General features: G+C 47.7%; 1 protein-coding gene across 1 annotated transcript in view; it reads left to right on the forward strand.

The window, feature by feature from the left end:
* Nucleotides 1-687: 687 nt before the first annotated feature.
* Nucleotides 688-18971, forward strand: part of LOC119462084 (rho GTPase-activating protein 18) — a 229414-nt gene continuing 211130 nt past the window's right edge. The window contains exons 1-2 of the mRNA XM_049672539.1: nt 688-1072; nt 17325-17478. The gene's annotated coding sequence lies outside the window, so the exon portion shown is untranslated. The remainder of the gene's footprint in view (nt 1073-17324; nt 17479-18971) is intronic.

Genomic DNA, 18971 nt, shown 5'->3' on the forward strand with positions numbered 1-18971 from the left:
CATTTTCTTTGACCACCATTGCTTACTCGTCTCAGTAAGCAGGTTCGAAGTACGAGAAAACGAAACGATCATAAAAAGGTAACGTTGCTGAGGAAGACTGAGTAACACGTACTAGAAGCATGTAAACAGAAAGCACAAATTCCAAATGAAAAAGAACATTCTGCGCAATTGTAAAAAAAAAAAAAAAAAGAAAAGAAGAAAGCAAAAGACAAGTGCAATCATACTATTAAATTGTCTTGCACGTGACATTTTCTGTCCCACTGCGCTCGCTACAAAAATCGTTTTAGAAATCTTGGCGACTACATTCTTCGCCACGCATATCCCAACGCGCACATCCTTACATCCACACGTAGCGTCCCGCGACTCGCAAACCTAGCGCTATGCACGTTACCCTTTAGCTTATAGGAGCGGCAACAGCCAGCTGTCGTAAAAACCCCTGCTCTTTCTTTTTGCTTGCTCAGAGAGGCACTCGCATTTGCATTTGGCGCTGACGAGCGCAGGCAAAGTGGTTCCGGCGACGCGGTCAGCTTACGGAGAGGGCCCCCAGCGCGCCACTCCTGCTGCTTTGCGAATCGCGTTCGCATATCGGCGACGGCAGCAGCGCGTAGCCAGCGGCTGTCCTTGAGGGGCCCCCCCTCGTCGCCGACGTGACTGCGATAGGCGCGCGCGGAACGTAAACGACGGAGAGCACGCCGCAGCGCGCACCGTACACCTTCCGGAAACGCAACCCACGTGGTTCCGGCCGTGACGTGAGTAGATGGACGCCGTGCGAAGGCTGGGTGCGGTTCGCTGCTCGTCGTCGTGCTGGTGTGGCCGCGTTTTCGAACATCGCGATCGTCTCCGGTGACTGACAACACCCACGGCCCAGCTCACTTTCGCCGGATTGAGGCTCGGGCACGGGCTTGGGACACGGAAGCCAGCCTCGCCGAACGCCGTCGGTTTGTGTGTGCAGCCGTGTGCGCAGCCGTGTGCGCGCGTGTTGTGTTGACTCTTCGCCGTGCGTCGTTCGGGCGCGCTCACGCGAGCAAGTGAGCGCCGCGGCATCAGCGCGGGAGATTCGAAGGCGGCATGAGTAAGTGGGACAGCGAGGTGTTGTGTGCTGTGAGTGTATTTGTGTATCGCCTGGTGTTTGGTTTAAGGGGTAGCTGGACATTGCCTGCTGACGAGCTCGGGCACTAAACATGTTTCGCGATCTGAGCGGCTTGTGTAAGCGCGAGCTGCAAGGTTTTTTTTTTTTTTCTCTCTAGCCGCCGAAAGGAGCGAGGTGTCTGTCTGCGTGCGTGCGTGTGTCTGTGGCAGTGAGCGGAGTGGAAGATGGGGGATGGATCGAAGAATGACGCCAGTTGAAGCACCGGGTTCAATGCCTTCGCTTCCGATTGTCTACGATCGTGACGCCGGCGGGTCTGCGTTGCAGACGGAACGTTGAGCCGTGTGTTTCGGGCTTTGTCGGAGGGCCGTGCTCGCCGCGTAGGAACATCGAAGCTGTTATCTCAGCCAGTCTCGATAGCAAATAGTGTTTCCGCGCGTCTCGATATCGAACAATCGTCGCCGGCTCTGGTTAGGCTCAAGTCGTTGGAAGGCTGTGCAAACGCTTCGGAGCAGCGCCCCGGAAAGCAAATCTTTCCGTGATGCGTCCGACGCCCGGCGCTGCCGGGGTTTGCGCTCGAGCTGCATCGATTTTATGTGGGCGAGCAGATGCAGGAAACGGAAACGGTTTTCAAAATAACGAGTGCACCTCAGTAGAGAACAACATGAGCTGCGTGCGACAGTTTTCAGTGCGAAATGAGTTGGTGGAGTAAACTTTTTTTTTTTTTTTTTGCATTAGGTCATTGAAAAATAAGTGACACTGTAGTTATGATATTCCTGTGATATATATTAAAAAAGAAATTATCAGGTGATTTTCAAGGTCGCATTAAACATTGGGGCTGTTGACACAAGGCACGTTTCCTTCCGACTGATAGTTCACAAAAGACGCCGCAGCGAAGGAGGTTCTTTTAAATCGTTCGGGGCTCCGTATCGAGGGTGTGAAGGCTCCCTGAAGATTACTTGAAATACGGAACGGACACTAAATGCATCTAGAAAGCGAAGCAAGAGCCGAATCCACGAAGCTTTTGGTTCTTAAGTACTGTTCGCCGTCGGCCTTCGCTAATATTCCCCACACTACGATTGGCTTGGCACCTGCTTTTAAGAAACAGTTCTGGCGTAATAACTATTCTTGGTCAGATTCGCATTTTCCTGCTTTCTGATCGCGGCAGCCTGCGATGCCTGTCAATAAAAACGTGAAAGCAACGCGTACTAAAAGAGGAAGAAGAAAAAAGATGTTTTGTTGGTATGTTGCAGAAAATCGCGGTTCCGGCATGTCTTTGTTTGACTTTATTTTGTTGCGAAATTCTCAGCGAAAACCTAACCGCTGAAGCGTATAGACAAAACGGTGACATGTGTTTGCTCTCGTCGGCCTCGTTTTGTGTGTGTGTGTGTGTGTGTGTGTGTGTGTGTGTGTGTGTGTGTGTGTGTGCTTTCTTCGCTGGCGTACACTAATAAGTGTGCGCTTGCATGACCTGACGTCGACAGTGCTGCTTCCCGATGTCTCTTCGTTTATGTATGTGGATCTGTGGCCTGGCCTTGAGATGCGGTAGGCGTGCCTTTGGAAGCCCCGATAGTTATGCCTGTGTGGTTCGCTGTAAGTGGCATACGCGCGTGTGCAAACATGTAACAAAGTGATGCACAGGTGAATAACTGGACAGATAAAACGAAAACAAGAACGTTTATTAGAAATAAATAAATAAAAATAATAGGCAACCGCTGTGGTGCTTCTGGTGAGGTGCCTAGATGAGGCGTATTGTTTCACTACTCAGCAGGAACAGCAGCAAGCTGTCATATTATGGCTTTCCGGTCCTTCCTGGAAGGCTCAAGTCGTTTAGCGTAACGACTGAGCTCTGCAGCCCAGCAAGGCAGGTTTTCCGCAGTGCGGATAGGCCGAAACATGTCCGTAGCAGACGGTGTGTGTGGCTGGCGATCACCTGTGTCGCAAGTGCCACAGATTGGGTCCGGCGACTTGTCCAGGCTTAAAATTAAATTATGGGGTTTTACGTGCCAAAACCACGATCTGACTATGAGGCACGCCGTAGTGGGGGACTCCGGAAATTTGGACCACCTGGGGTTCTTTAACGTGCACCTAAATCTAAGTACACGGGTGTTTTCGCATTTCGCCCCCATCGTAATGCGGCCGCCGTGGCCGGGATTAGATCCCGCGACCTTGTGCTCAGCAGTCCAACACGACTTGTCCAGGCTCTGAAAGCAGGCGTGCACTGCCTGTGCCGGTGTTTAAACGGTCAATAGCCGGAAAATGTACGCGTAGGACAACCTGCACAGCATTTCAATGAAACAGCAAGTGAGTGCAGATCCAATGTGCAAAAAGAAAATGGTACAGCAGTCATGTAGTCATTCATTGCAGAAAGTTGCGCTTGCAACTGTTGCAGAATGCAGAAAGAACAATTGTATTAGTTTACTTTCGAAGAAAAGCTGAAGTGACGTAAGCGCCGTGTCACTTGGGCCATTCTTTTCTCGACAAACGCATGTAGCCGCCAGTGTTCCCTCGTATACGCATGCTTGTGAAGCTTTATTGCTTTCTTATTGTCTCGAAAAAAAAAAAAAGCTTTACGTGGCTGGCACTACATCGATAAAAATTCAGTTGACAGTCATCTCATGGCCCTATGGTGCTTGCTTTCTGTGTCGTCCTTGTGTCTTTCGCGCTGCTATATACCAGCAAGATATGCGTTATGCTGTTGGAGATGGGTTTTCTTCCGACGCGCGGTCATTTTTCTATTGCCTTTCGTCGTTGAACGTTCATCAGTGTCTCTTTGAGTGCTGCGTTTTTGGGTGCTCTCAGCCTCGCTTGTGACTTGCTCAGCTGAGATTGCAGCTGTTCTTTTATTTGGTTCGCCAAGTTTACTTTGTAGGTTAACGTCTCTGGCGTCCCCTGCTGTCGCCTCGCATTCTGTCGTTATCAGGCGAGAGCCAACCTGACGGGGAAGAGATCGAGATAGGAAGAAGGAATTCGTTTGTACTCACAACGGGATTGTCCAGTCCATAGTCGATTCTTCGGTCTGATTATAGAGCGTGACTTAGCCAATAGTTCGAATACTGACCTTGAGCTAACGTTGTCTTTCTCGAAATGCGTTCACGTGTCCTCACGTGTCCTCGCGAGAACTTGCGGAGCCCCCTGGAAACGCACCACTCGATAGTATCGTCTCCAGAATGAGTAATCGAGACACCTTCCGAGACATTTCAGCCGATTGATCTTTGCCAAGTTGCGTCCTCCATTTTGATTGAGACAAAATTTCATGGCAATAAACAGGGTTGGGACTGAACCGTCCTTTCCAAAATGTATGAGGGTGTCGCGTGCGAATATTCGAATAACGAATCGAATAGTGTCCTATTTGAGTCGGTCTTCGAATTGCATAATGACATTTCGTAAGTAAGAATATTTTGTAGACTTAGTATATTTAGCATATAGCTGGTTGTGGCATGTGTGAGTATTTATGGGGACATATTTACGGACGGTCAGCTGTGCCCAATAAAACAAAGTGCGATAAAGCATGAGAACTTACGTAGTGCAGCAGGTTACGTCACTCAGCAAAGCATGATTTAACGGCTATCACAGCGATGATTCGCACATACTGAAGAGCACTGTGCATGGGAACGAACTACTTACTTATGTCTAATGCTCTGTTTGCGCTTTTAATACGATTTATAACGCACAATGTAGTGACAGAAACTTGATAGCGTTATTAATATTAGGATGTGTGCACTTTTTTACGTTAATTGTGAAAATGGCTTTTCATTATTTGAAAAGTACTCGAAAAATATTCGATTTGCTTCTGGTATTACATTCGATCTAAAATATTACGTTTAGCACACCCCTACAAGAACGTTTTTAGTCCACAGACTTATCGTAGCTAGACAGCTTTGCCTTCATGTAGACTTATTTCGTTTATATACTCTATATAAAATTTATTGGCGCTCTTTGGCCGTCATTGGCCCGTTCACCACAAAACCACATACATCCTATATCTACAGAATATCCACAAAATCCGGAAATGAAGCTGTTGCTCTCGCTTTATAATTGTGATCCCTCGAGCCCACGCTGGCTGATTGCAGTAAGGCGTAAGGTCTTAACTCCATAAATTGTTTATGGCTAGTCTCTAGGTTTATGGAAATACGTTTGTAGGCTATAAAGTTTAAGTTAAATCTGGACCGTATGTGGATTGTCTAAATAAATTTTGATGAGGACGGACTTCTATCAATGGCGTTTATAATGTCAGCGATGGTGTTTCCGGCATATACCACCGTTTATTAATCGCGTAGACTGCCATTAACGCACAATGAACATGAAGATATTAACAGGGGCCGAAAATTTCAAGGAGGCCTCAGCCTGGAAAAAAACGTGTCAGCAAAGGGACTCGTCTTGGTCCTGACGTAGGCAAGTGTCCTTGTCGACGCGCTCACTCCAGACTGAGTTTCTTTCTTTCTTATATATTTTTCTTTCTTTCTTTTTTTTTCGTCCACTGTATATCACTTCAAGTTTCCGTTTTATTTATGCGCCCTGCCTAGGTTGAATTAAGCTTTGAGAGTAGCTGTAAAAGGTCAAACTGCAACATATTTTGGCTCAATCTCAAATCCTCAAATCCACACTACAGAGGCATACTCTAGTAGTGGAAGGCACATGGTAGAATACAACTTCATGAAAGGCAACAGGGGAGTGGAAGTCATGCGATATACGCCAAGCAATACCAAAAGCGCGAAGGGCACGTTGTTTCGTATATTTAGCGTGTAAAGAAAAGCTTAGCGTTTTGTCGAAGTACACACCAATATCTTTCATTTCATCGACCCTGGGACGTGGAGCATCCGGAAGGGTGTATGGAATTACACATCTTGTGTTTTCCGCGTACAACTCAATTCCATAGTTTGGGAGCATTTAAAAGTAGCTTATTGTCTCTGCGCCAGTTTGAAAGTGAAAACAAATGTCTTTTTGGAGGTCAGTGCAGTCGTGGACACTGTCGACAGTCTTGAATAGCTTTAAGACGTCAGCATATAGAAGGAATGAAGAGTGTTGAATTGCTTAAGAAATGTCATTTATGAACATTAGGAAGAGAAGAGAGCCAAGAACGGATCCTTAAGAAACTCCGCCGGTGACCTCATAGCTAACAGAGCTGTGTTCATTAATGCCAACGAAGCACGATCTTTTGCTTAGGTAATTAGATACCAGGCCAGTGTTGGAATAATGCACGTCCATTGGTCTGAGCTTTGTGATTAGAAGCTTACGACAAACTATATCGAATGATTTACTTAGGTTAAAGAGCGTCTAATTGGCCCCTAGTATGTATACATACCACATTGGAGGTGCGGGTCATAAATGTGACCAAATTCGTTGTATTGGGGCACCCTGACACAAACCATGCTATTGATCTATTAAAATGTTCTTAGTACTAACAGAAAGCGGGGAATGCAATACAGATTCAAACACTTTTGACGCAGCGCAGAGGATAGACATAGGCCGATATTTATTAACTGCACTTCTAGCTCTCGGTTTGTGTACGGGTGCTAGCCGTGCTACCTTCCATGTGCTAGGAAACATACTATAGACTCTAGGGAACTGTTGAAGATGCCTGAGAGAAGAGGGACAAGTATGCTTCCATACGTCTTAAGCATTGCGGGAGACTTATCGTCAGCGGCACAAGAAATGGAAAGTTTCACGCGCATCATGCACTTGAAAACAAGTTCTTCATCATCAACAACAACAACAACAACAACAACAACAACAACAACAACAACAACAACAACAACAACAACAACAACAACAACAACAACAACAACAACAACAACAACAACAACAACAACAACAACAACTCACACTTTTCTGTTCTTTTATCAAGATTATAGCCTGCGATTCTGTCAGCTACGTTAAAATAAACACGGGCTTTCGCGGAAACATGTCCCACCGAAAAAAAAAAAGATTAATAAAAAAAATAAAGGATAGAGAGCAATGTTTTGCGGGGCCAACACAATGCATGCTGCAAATGCGACCGCATAGAACATTTATCACGCCCTAAAGTCGTGGAACACAGGCTTCAGTGTAGTCCTATTTTCTTCGAATATGCTCGGGAGCGGGTTCGATAACTTTCGCGTTAAAAGCAGGTGGTACCACAATGTGCCAACTGCTCCGCGTACTACGTGAATTTATGAACATTGCCTCGTCATCTCTAAATAGAACTGAATAAATCGGAGACCCCAGATTTATCGGCTATACTCGCATCTATCCCATACGCTCCAATTTACCTCGTGAAAAACGCGACTTCGGAATATTGCTTCAATGTTCTGTTTTAAGCTCCTTCTAAGTTTATCGCTTCAGCAAACGAAGATGGAAAAAAGAGGAATGTGTCAAGAAACATGCAACCAGGTATACGAAATACTTTTCACATCGATGTGAAATACCATAGAGCGGGGGCGCTGTTTTAAAGACAGAGAAAGAAAACAGTGAAATGTGCGCAACCATTGCAGTGGTCACTGGATGACCACTGCAAGAGATGTGGCTGCCGAATCAGCACGCTAATCTTACAACGAGAGGACAAGATATAACGCGGGAAATCATCGAGACATTCTGTATCAAAGAAGAGGAGAAACATGTGTTAGCAAGGCGTCAATTTCTTTTTTTTTTATCGCAAAACGAACTTTACATCCTAAGGGAACATGCTTAACCCGCCGTGGTGGCGTCGGTGCTGTAGCGTTTTGTGGCCGAGCGGGAGGTCGCGGGTTCGAATCCGGAGCTCTCCACTGCGGCGCCTCTCATTGCCCAGTGCTCTTTTGGGACGTTAAATCTCACGAATCCATCACATCATCAGCATATGTTTGAAATCTAGCTTCAGCAGCACTTGTTGAGGTATGCGCTTACCAGGTCATGTGTAAATGATTGTCGACAATGAAAAAAAAAAAAAAAAAAAAGATGGGGAACTGCACGTTACAGGGGAGATTTTGAACATAAGTACATCCCTATGCCGTTTCCGCAAATTGGAAATTGGCGATCGTGGTGGTAGCGAGAGAGGGAGAAAGAGAAATAGAGTTTAATCATACTCGTGGGGTCATGCATTTTGCGCGTATTTATTAACTCGTGTTTCTGCTCAGGCGAACGCGCTCATGCCACTGTTACAGTTCTAGTGCGCTGTACCACTGCTCACGCGTTCGTCGTCGTCTTCTTCCACTGCTGGCTCCGTTGCCGCTCATCGTTACAGCGATACCAGCGTATAATTTCATTTCTCTTCTGTCGTCGTAATGTGGCGGCCTCGTTAACGGGGGTGTGAGCCGTTGGTTAAGGGGGTATGAGTCATTCATTGTCTTACGTGACGGACAGATTTAATAACAGAGGGGATACGAGAATGTGCGTGCGTACCTATCGTCACGATGACCACCGATCAGGACAATAAATATGTTCGTACCTTTGTTCAAAATTCTGTGTCACCTCTGTGTCGTGCGCTGAACAGCTTCGCTGGTCGTCCACCTTCACAGATAGATAAGTGGTTCTTGAGGGAAAGGGAAAGGTTGGCGCTATCTTCTGCAGCCCTTGAGGGAGCACGGCTCAGCGCCAGCACCTTCACAGAGTGGAATGGCTCATGATTTTTTTCCCTTTCCTTTTAGCGCCATTAAATTTAGGATTACCGGCTTGGTGTTTTAATTCCGATAACAAGTAACCGCGACCTCACGTGACATTTCAAAGCGCGCTAAACAAAGCCACTTTGCGATGACTGTTGAATATTGCTTATAGCTCGGTACAGCATGCGAGAATGCAGAACCGTGTTTGTCGACGGCTCGAACACCTGTGTTTCTACAGTGAGGCTTATCATTAAGCATATGCTGTTGTTTGTAATTTAGCAGTATACAGTGCACGAACTTATCCATCCCCGCTTGTATTATAGTTGAGTCACCGCTGCTCCCAGACTCCATGCAGCGCGCGACGTGATTCGATATCGTGCTGTAGCGGCGCGTTTATTGATACTGCGCGTATCTATTCATTTGAGATGTGTTTTGACTGGCCTGGCTTGTCGGCGACAGTCGTGTGAAAGTTGACGTCGTGCGAAGTGTTGAAGCGAGTCGCAAAACTGGCGTGATTTTAAGCTCACTGCAAGCCTTCACGGCCAGTACGCGGACATTGCGAAAGTCGTTGAAATCAGCTTGGCTCAAGCAGCCGGCCTAAATCAGTTTAGTTTGACAAATATCCTCTCAGAACTCTTGTTTCCATCTTTACTTTTCAGGACCAAATTAATAGTAGGGGAAAGCTTAAGGACCTTATTTCGCAGTGATTATTTACGCTGATCGAAAGCTCCTATAGGAAATTTTACGAATAGGGGACCGGCAGTTAGGGGAAGATATCGGCCGGTGTGCAAAACAACGAAAAAAGGGGTGCAAGACAGCCTAAGTGGTGTTTGGATTTTCTGGTGCACTTAGGATTGCCACCTTTGCTGATAAAAAGTAAAACGGCACCCGGAGCGCGTTTGATTTCAGCAGCGGCGGCCGCATTTCGATGGGGGTGTAATGCGAAAAATGCTCGTGTACTTTGATGTAGACGCACGTTAGAGAACCTCAGGTGGTCATAATTATTCCCGAGTCCTCCACTATACGGCGTGCCTCATAATCATGTCGTGGTTGCGGCGCGTGAAACCCCTGGATTTAATTTAATTATTGTTTATATATTTGCATGCCCAGGCGTCCTACTTTTGGTATCGTTGTGTAGAGGAAAGGAGCCATTGCTCGACCATGCATGCGTCGCGTGCACAGATGGCGCTGTTGTTGCGCCACGCATGATGCAATCGGAGCTAAATTTAGCCTCTCGCTCGGCATTCAGGGAGGCAAAGCGCTCGCCAGTACGTTTGTTGATACGAGTGGGATTGGTACGTCGCGCTTGAGAGAGCTCGCTCAGCCGTAGTTTAGGTATAATCCACCAAACTCAAAGCAGTGCTCATCAGGAGTTATGAGGCTTATACAAGTGGGAAATTTGTTGCAGGTGTTTCACTCTTGCTCGGCTTTGGTCTTCCTGCGTTCGACACGTATGTTCCAGAAATGGCGTGAAGTGACTGGGGCAGCACGACAGAGGGAAAGCCCAGTTCCTTTGACCACGGCGGAATGTGTCTTTTTTCATAGGGATCGAGCGCAAGCGCTGCATGAGATTGAGCCAAGCCCAGGTGCCACAACTATGTATACGAGTAGTGTTGGCCATGAGATCGTTGGTTGCACATAGCAGTTGTTAGTGAGCGTATGTCGTCGTCCCTTTCTGTCCGTGTCAGTGCGTTCTGCTGGAAACCGTTTGTGCCGGCGCAGGGCTGTCTCGGGCGCCACCAGTAGGGGGCGTCATTTAGCTAGCCTAGTGCCCAAACACTTTCTTCCGAACAAACGTGCGCACTGCGAATAGAAAGCGAGCACAATTGCACAAGTAGACCGTAAAACCCTCACTAGCTGTAATATAAGCATGTACTCTTGCTAACGCGTGAATAAATGTATGGCTTGTGTATTTGGTTACGTCATTTCTGTACCCCAGTGCCCATACACCGTCTGCAGCACGAACAAGGCGTTTCACGTACTCTACTGCGGCTGCGTACCTGATACAGCCTACCTGATTTTCTTTATTATAAAGCTGCAAATTTCCTAATTTAATCACACCACCTAATTGTCTGTCGTTCACGACTCCGTTTCGCTTCGCTAGGCACCGATTCTGTTTCCCTAATAGACCACTGGTTAGCTACCCTATGCGTCACGTGGCCTGCTCTAATGGACACTCTATTCCACGCCGTCGCATTCCTTTCTCTTAACCTTACGCCTATATTTCGTCCCATCGCTCGTATTGCAGCGGTCTTCAGCTTCTTGTCAAGTTTCGTTGGTAAAGTCAAAATCTCTGCCCTATAATATCTTAGTACCAGCATGGATAGCTGGAACTTCGATACGTGAGACACATGAAAATTGTGGCGACCTTTCACTATAGGCTTACTTAATGTTATCTGTTTGAGCGGAGGGCTAATTTAATAAAAATCTTTTTTTTTCTTCAGATTTATTTTATACCTTTGAAAGCAGAAAAAAGCGTTTAGTGTTTGATCGGGTGTTTGAAGCTGGTATTTCTCGAATAATCATATTCGGCTCCAAAATTGTACCGTTCCCACAATCCTTCATAAATATTGTGAAACCAAAGAAAAGGAAGCAACCGGGCAGCTATCTTTTAAACGCAGGAATTTCGCGAACTCGATTCTTGCTCGCTTTGTATATACCGTAAGCGTTCGGTGATTCCTACACAAACATCGAACGCAGAAAGCCGGTCGCGACGGTCAATGGCTTGGAAGCGCGTGCGGCAAGTTGTGACGCAACAGGTGGCGACCGCGGCGGTTGCTGGCGCGCCAGCTGTGAAAGGAACTCGCGTTATGTGTAGGGCGCGGCACGCTGTTGACGTCTAGTTGACCGCCATGTTTGCGTCACACTTCTCTCACGGACTCGGTTGTCGTGGTGGGAGTCCGAGTCGGCGTCGTTGTTGTTTTCGTTCCGAGCCGGAAGAGCTTGTCGGCCGGAGGCTTTCGCTCACACGCTGCCAACTGCGTCGCAAAAACGTTCTGGCACTTCGTTGTGGAAAGTACGAGAGAGAGAGAGGGTGATAAAGACGGGAACAAAGGAGGATAACCAGATGCAATGCGAGCGGGAAAGTCTCCGGTTCGATACCCTACACGTGGGTTGTGGGAAAAAGCGGGGTTAGAAATAAATAAATAAAAGAGAATGAAAAACAAGCACACTAAAAAATTTGTAACTGCGTTACACTGACTCCTGTGGATCGCGAAAAGCACGATAATCCTTTCACGGTCTTCGGATGGGGATATCAAGTCACATCTATGTTTGAGGATTATCATCGTCAAACTTGTTGAGCACAGCGGTGTACGTCTCTGTAGGCTACTATACTGCGTACACCCGCACATAATGCGGGTGATAGTTTCCTCGTCAGCGCAGAGGTCACAGCCCGCAGTGTCTGCCTTTCCCGTTTGGAAGGCACGAGTGTAATGGGACTGTTGCCAACGTGTCTGAGGCGCATACCTTTGCGCTGAGCAAACTTTAGATTACCCAGCGCGGTGGCCAAGTGGCTATGGCGCTCTACAACTGAGCGCGAGGTCGCAGGTTATACTTGCAACCGCGTCGGCCGCATTTTTGAGGGGGGAATGACGCGAGAGCACCCTCATTGGTACCGTACTTTGCGTGCGCGTTAAAGAGTCTGCGAATGACTGACTCTATTATTTTTCTTTTCTCTCCTTATCTGTTCTTCCCCATTTCACCCTCCCCATGTGTAGGGTAGCCAACCGGGCACGCCCTTGGTTAACCTCCCTACATTTCCCTCTTAGTTTCTCTCTCTCTTGTGCACATTAAAGAACGCCAGGTGGTCAAAATTGATCCCTAGCCCTCTCAACTACGGCGTCCCACATGCCCCACTGTGCAGCTTTTGAGCATTAAGCTACACAAAATATGATTCTGAAAGAAAAAAGATAAATCCTGTGCGCATAATTCAGGCGACAGGTCACGCTAGCGTATGAACAAACCGTTATTATTATTATTATTATTATTATTATTATTATTATTATTATTATTATTATTATTATTATTATTATTATTATTATTATTATGTTTGAGTACAGAAAAACAATCAGAGAATAGAAGGAGAGCTAGGAGGGACACAACGAATGCCGACTTTTCAAAAGAAAAAAAGTGCATAGAAAAATAATAGTGTGTGAAAAACAGTAGGTAGTATAAGACGGAAAGGCATGGTGAGTGAAGAAGGAGACAGAATTAAAACAACTCCACCAACACCAAAAAACCAAACGTGGAGACCAACACCAGAACAAATCATGCATGCATGTTTGGGACACTCATCGGGCGGCACTTAACGTCCGGTGATGACAACATGCGCCCTGCACTTTTGGTTACGTTACATTAATCTCCGTCGTAAGTGGAACACGGTTAATCTGCGTTGAACAAATCTTGCAGATCATTAATCCCCCCTTTTCCGGCATTGTGGTTCATCCGTGCTTCGCAACCAAAAGAGATCCCGACCTGCACACTTCTCTGCGAAGCATTATAGAACGACTGTCCTCAAGGCTTCTTTTAACGAGGGATATGGACACTTAGTATACTCCTCTTGCTACAACTTTCTGGGGGCTTGGTATTTTCAAATACACGCAGACGCGCTGCTTGCTATTGCTCGCTTTTACTTTTACAAAGCTTTAGCATTATTTTTGGATCTAAGAACGCTAGTGTATAGGCGAAAGCTATAGCTATTTCAGGCGACCGAAAGCACACAGAGGTTCGCGCTCCTCTGCTTCCTGAATACTTTAGATTTGATACCGCGTTGAAATGTTTGAGGAAAAGCACGTGACTCCATGTTTAAGGTTCGCATCTGTAATTTTCACACGGGTCTCGGTGTTCGTTCAAGCAAAAATGTGACTGCGACTGCGTTACCGACCGTCGTATTTGAATATATTTATAACGTCGTCGCGCCGCTTTCGGGTTTCCTTTCTCAAAGTTAGCGCAGACAGAACGCACGCGTTGGTGCCAAAACTTTGTCGATGCAGCGATAACAAAAGTGTCCAGCAGTACGGCAGCTGGCAAAGTTGTGACTTGCGCGCTCCCGAAGGCGTGCCAAATCGCGGCCCACGCCAGTCGCTGTCGATATGGCACTGAAAGAAATAAAGCCTGCAGTTTCCGCTATGCAGAAAACACCACGCGGACTAGTCGCTAAGTTGCGCCAGCCACTATCTATAGACGGTGCGATGTTCTGCGTCGATACAGAAAAAAAAAAAAGAAGAAGAAAAAGGGCAGGAAAAGCTTTGCGCCGGTCTTGGCCTGCGTTGACTCTCTCGAGCCTAAACCATAATTTACACGCACGCACGCACGCACGCACGCACGCACGCACGCACGCACGCACGCGCGCACACACGCACGCACGCACACACACACGCACACACACACACACACACACACACACACACACACACACACACACACACACACACACACACACACACACACACACACACACACACACACACACACACACACACACACACACACACACACACACACACACACACACACACACACACACACACACACACACACACACACACACACACACACACACACACACACACACACACACACACACACACACACACACACACACACACACACACACACACACACACACACACACACACACACACACACACAGGCGCGCGCGCGCGCGCGCGCGTTCTGAATTATTATCATACATTTTTACACAATTTGGGGCTTATCTTGTCCCTCAACAATATTTGCCATCCATCCTTGCGTTGCTTTTCTCTTTTCTTTCTCTGCACTGCGCGCCTTGTACCCGCCGTGGTTGCTCAGTGGCTATGGTGTTGGGCTGCTGAGCACGAGGTCGCTGGATCGAATCCCGGCCACGGCGGCCGCATTTCGATGGGGGCGAAATGCGAAAACACACGTGCACTTAGATTTAGGTGCACGTTAGAGAACCCCAGGTGGTCCAAATTTCCGGAGTCCCCCACTACGGCGTGCCTCATAATCAGAACTGGTTTTGGCACGTAAAACCCCATAATTGTTGTTGTTGCGCGCCTTGTACTTCCAGGTCAACGGAGTCACGAATGGCATGCGCGTTGTCAGCGTGACGCAGCGCTTTTTACAGGAAAGTAGCGAGCCCAGAGTTTACAAGAAAGGAAGCGCAAGCAAGGCAGATGACGATTATCGTTGTGTGACAAAGATACGCCCCGAAGGGTGCATACGTTTTTCTTGTTGTTTTTTTTTTTTATAGAGCGCAGCTCTGCCCGTTCCTGGGTTGAGCGCTGGCGTCCCTCGGCGTAACCGCGCGAACGCGCTCGTGCCACTACTGGCGCGTTCGTCGTCTTCCACATCTGGCTCCGATGCCGCTCATCATGCCAGAGTTCCCATACTGCGCCTCCCTCTGCGAAGGCGCTGACAGCACTGGGCCACTGCCAGTCGGTGCGGTGATTTCGGTCTTAAATTTCTTGCCTCAATACATTGCGAAATGAAAACACGTATACTTTTTTGTTCTTCATTGCAGACTTCGACATTTAAAGTCACGGGTTACAAGACATAAAACATGCCACCTACACTTTGGCTAATGCGGAGTTAAATTTTTTTCAACGAGACCAAAGCATCAAGTACAGATATCCACTCTGGAGGATCAGAGAGCGCACGATACACTTCTGTCCGACATACCACACTTTCAATGAAATGCACAAATTCCATTCTCGTTTTCCAGGAAGCGTGAAGGCCCAGGACCATAATTACATCGTATACGGTATGTCGTCTGATGTATTTACTGGCAAGAATCGTATGTCATATGGGTCAAAGGGTAACTGCTTCTTTAACATGCGCTGGAGTACATCCCAGTGAGAAATCGGGTCCCAACAGTCTAGGAATACGTGTTTGATTGTTTCGGGTTTCTTGCATAAATAACACTTGGTTGTCCACCGTATGAAGATGCTTTTATCGTTCTTCTTCTTTCTGGGGTTTTACGTGCCAAAATCAGTTCTGATTATGAGGCACGCCGTAGTGGAGGGCTTCCGATTAATTTCGACCACCTGGGGTTCTTTAACGTGCACTACAACGCAAGCACACGGGCGTTTTTGCATTTCGCCTGCTTCGAAATGCGGCCGCCGCGGCCGGGATTAGATCAGCAGCGCAACGCCTTAGCTAACTGAGCCACCGCGTCGGGTATGCCTTTATCGTTAAGTCAGGTCTTAACGGGAAAACGCGTATACAGCTGTGCTCAAATTTCGCATTCGGGAGTATCTTAATAATCAGACATTTTTTTAGAGTGTAATCGTCATCTGTCTCGCGTACTCTTTTAATTAGCGCTGCATGCCCGTTACTTCTTCAGGAACGCTACGTCACGTGACCTGGAACTACAGAGAGAGAGTAACGTTAAATAAAGGAAGTCCGTGCAGGATAGATGCAAGACGACTGTTTTCTTGACAAGCCCCCAAGGGAGCAAATCTTTCTTAGAATGCATAGTTTGTAGGAAAGAAGGGCAGAAGCTATTCCTGAATGCTCACCGTTAATGAAAAGCTCGGTAAAGAAGAATTCCAGGCCTACGAAATTCGGGTCTCGCCCCTCAAGCGCCAAAGAGCGGAACGCCCACCTAAACACTCTTCCTCGGCCACTTGTCATACAGCAGCCGTACACTGGTAGTAGTACATGCCGAATAAGAGAAAAGCCCTTTCGCGTGACTTCCTTGCCGAACAGCGGCGGAACAAACATCCGTATTCGCTTATTTCTGTCCTCGCCTATACTGTCCTCTCTCTGAGGTTGTTTAAACTAAAAGATCTGCGACTTCCGGTGCACAGTTTAAGTGCGTGCTCTTTCTTCGTGCCGAGTCTCTTCAAGACTCCCATCAAGAGGCGAGAGAGAGAGACAGAGAGAGATGCTTGCTTCAGCGAGGAGCTGTAGAAGTTAGCCTGGCTCGATCATAGCCTTGCATGCTTACTCCGACGAGCCATGTGGCTGTCCTATCGGAAAGATCATTTCACATTTCCCTCTTGACGGATTAATCTAAGGACGAAGGAGCACAGTGCATGGCAGTTTGGTGCTATACTTGCTAGTACAGAAGGCTATTAAGTGTTGAGGAGTCAACAGACCTCACTGCCAGAAAAAGCTGTGAGGAGCAGTACGTTGTAGATTGTGTACTCGTCATCTTCACGCCGCAATAGACGAAACATAGTACACGGTGTAGACGCAAGCGCGAATCTCTCCGTGTCACGCAGTGCCGGCGGAAAGTAAGCTCCCGTTTCGCTTCTGCGTGAAACAGCTTACCGGCGCACTAGCTGTCTGTACACATGAAACGCACACACATATACGTATACACGCGACAACGTCGACAGCCGTGTGCGTGTTTCATCCCCATTGCCGCTGCAAGTGGAGCGGAACGCGTGCGAACATCGAGCTAAAACTGTCTGTTGACACTGCAAAAGAAAAAGAAAAAGAAGTTCCATATATTCTGTATTTTGGGGGGAGCGGAAGGCAAAGACAGCGCTCAATCTTCTCGTAATGAATATGCGCTTTCGAAGAACGCGGCTATACGTCAAACGGAACTAGCGGTTTGCAAAGGTTGATTGCGCGCTTTTTTTTTGGCTTTCCTGCCGAGATCGTTCCTGCTACGGAAGCTCTCTCGTTTCCGCTTTGAGGCATGCGCTCGAAGTTGAAGTAATCATGGCTATATGCCGTGTTGTTTGCAGATCTGGGCGAGGAAGCGCTGTGGACCTCGTCGGCCGCTCCGGCCGCCCCCGAAGGCCACGGGCGCCAGTTCGACGTCTATTGGAGCGAAGTGCGACCACATCCGCATCGACGACGATGAGGACGAGGATGACCGCGCGACCCACCAGAATCCAGGTACACTTTGAAACAGCGCGTAGACGTCTTTGGATACTATGTTTATGCCTAAACATTCCTGTTCTGTCTTTTCTTGGGTGCCTCGACTGTTGTGGCACAGTGACAGGAAAGCTTTTTGCTCAGCAGTTCAAGTCTTTCTTTGAGGTTCCGTGCAGTTTCCGTATTTACATTGATCTACGCTCTCTAATTACATTTTCCTTGTCACACAGTCTGCCTACATTAAACTTCTGTTTCATTCTTTTTTTCATTTAAATATATTTTGTACACCGCACTATGTTACAGTGTCTTCGCATAACGAAATCCAAAGGCGCTTCTAGCATTCCTGCGGGATACAGACATGAATAAGACCCTGCAAACTATACCTCGAATAATGTAAACTGCCTCTCAACACCAAGTCGGCTCCATGGCCCCGATCGAATATCAAATAGGGCACTGAGCAATCTAGATTACGGATCAATTGAGAAACTCACAAAATACATTAACGAGTGTTGGGCCCACGGCAAGCTACCCCAGCAATGGAAAGAAGCAAAGATCATACTGATACCGAAACCCGACAAGAAATTACAGCTGGAGAACCTGCGCCCCATCTCCCTCACGTCCTGCGTGGGCAAGTTGATGGAGCACGCGTTTCTCAATAGACTCACGGATTACCTCGAGGACAACGAATTATTTCCACACACCATGATTGGGTTCAAAAGACATCTCTCCACGCAAGACGCCCTTCTGCAACTAAAACACCAACTCATAGACAATCCGGGGCGCTCGACGAGAACCATCCTCGGGCTGGACCGGAAGAAGGCCTTCGATAGCGTTCGCCACGATGCCATATTACGACAAATAGACGAGCTAAATCTCGGACTGCGAACGTACAACTACGTCCGAGACTTCCTCACGGGAAGAACAGCTCGCATGCGAGTGGGACAACTAGACTCAGATCAAATCAACATCGGGAGCTCGGGCACCCCGCAGGGCTCGGTCATCTCGCCGATGCTCTACAACCTCGCCCTGCTGGGGTTACCCGACCGATTGCTGCAAATCGAAGGACTGCACCACGATCTGGAGGATATTACGATCTGGACAACGGGCAGCGACGGAGCGATCGAGCAACGTTTACAAAACTACCTGGTGGGCACGGGACTCACCTGCTCGGCCGAAAAATCCGAACTGCTGCTATATAGACTGGTCAGAAAGGGGCGACCACCTAAAGGCTACACCCCCCCCCCCCCCCCCCCCCCCCCCCCCGAAAAGGAAGAGATCCAATTAACGGCATCAAACGGCCTACCCATCCCGATGATAGACAAGATCCGGGTACTAGGAATGATGATTGAACACAAGGGCGGCAATGGCGAAGCACTTCGCAAGATAACGGCAAAGGCCACCAGCACGATGCAGCTCATCCGACGCATGCATCACCAACAAACACGCGGGCATGCGCGAAGGCAACGTCATACGACTTATACAAGCCTTCGTTATTTCTCACATAACGTACACGG

The sequence above is a fragment of the Dermacentor silvarum genome, chromosome 8 (genome assembly GCF_013339745.2).
Source record: "Dermacentor silvarum isolate Dsil-2018 chromosome 8, BIME_Dsil_1.4, whole genome shotgun sequence".
NCBI classification, from domain to species: Eukaryota; Metazoa; Arthropoda; class Arachnida; order Ixodida; family Ixodidae; genus Dermacentor; species Dermacentor silvarum.